Raw genomic sequence first — 625 nt, 5'->3', positions numbered from 1 at the left:
CGTAACCCCTAACGCCACCCCACCTCCTCGTCGGCCCACTCCAGCCTTCCGCCATAGCCCTGCCCAGTGATTTCTTCCCCAACCCATGACACCCCTGAGCTGTGCTCCATTAACCGGGGCTGGGGGCAGGGGCCATGGGGGAGTCCGGGGCTAGGATAGCAGGGGACTATGGGGTGGGATTGAGGGGCACCAGCAAAGCTTTGTGTGTGTGTGCGGGGGCGTGTCATGCATCCATCTCCCCCCCCTATCCTGGTTCTCTCTATCTCTCCCTGTTTGCTCCCCCTGCCCCCCCAGGCTCTGTGTCTCCTCCATCTCCCTCTATAAATAGATCGAGTGACCGAGGAAGGTGACCTAAAAAATGAGAGCGGTGCCGGATTGGTGCTTATGAGACAACCCCCGGGAACTAGCGCCCCCCGTTCTGGGGTGGGTGCATCTGGAGCCCCCCAGGACGAGGGGGCCCTTGGTGTGTGTATATAGGGGTGCTGTACATAGAGGGGGCACTCTGGGTGTGTATATAGGGGTGCTGTACATAGAGAGGGCACTCTGGGTGTGTATATAGGGGTGCTGCGCATAGGGGGGTGCTGTACATAGAGGGGGCACTCTGGGTGTGTATATAGGGGTGCTG

The sequence above is a fragment of the Chelonoidis abingdonii genome, chromosome 12, assembly GCF_003597395.2.
Source record: "Chelonoidis abingdonii isolate Lonesome George chromosome 12, CheloAbing_2.0, whole genome shotgun sequence".
Taxonomy (NCBI): domain Eukaryota; kingdom Metazoa; phylum Chordata; order Testudines; family Testudinidae; genus Chelonoidis; species Chelonoidis abingdonii.
The sequence above is the reverse complement of the archived record's forward strand: the minus strand, read 5'-3'. Positions refer to the sequence as shown.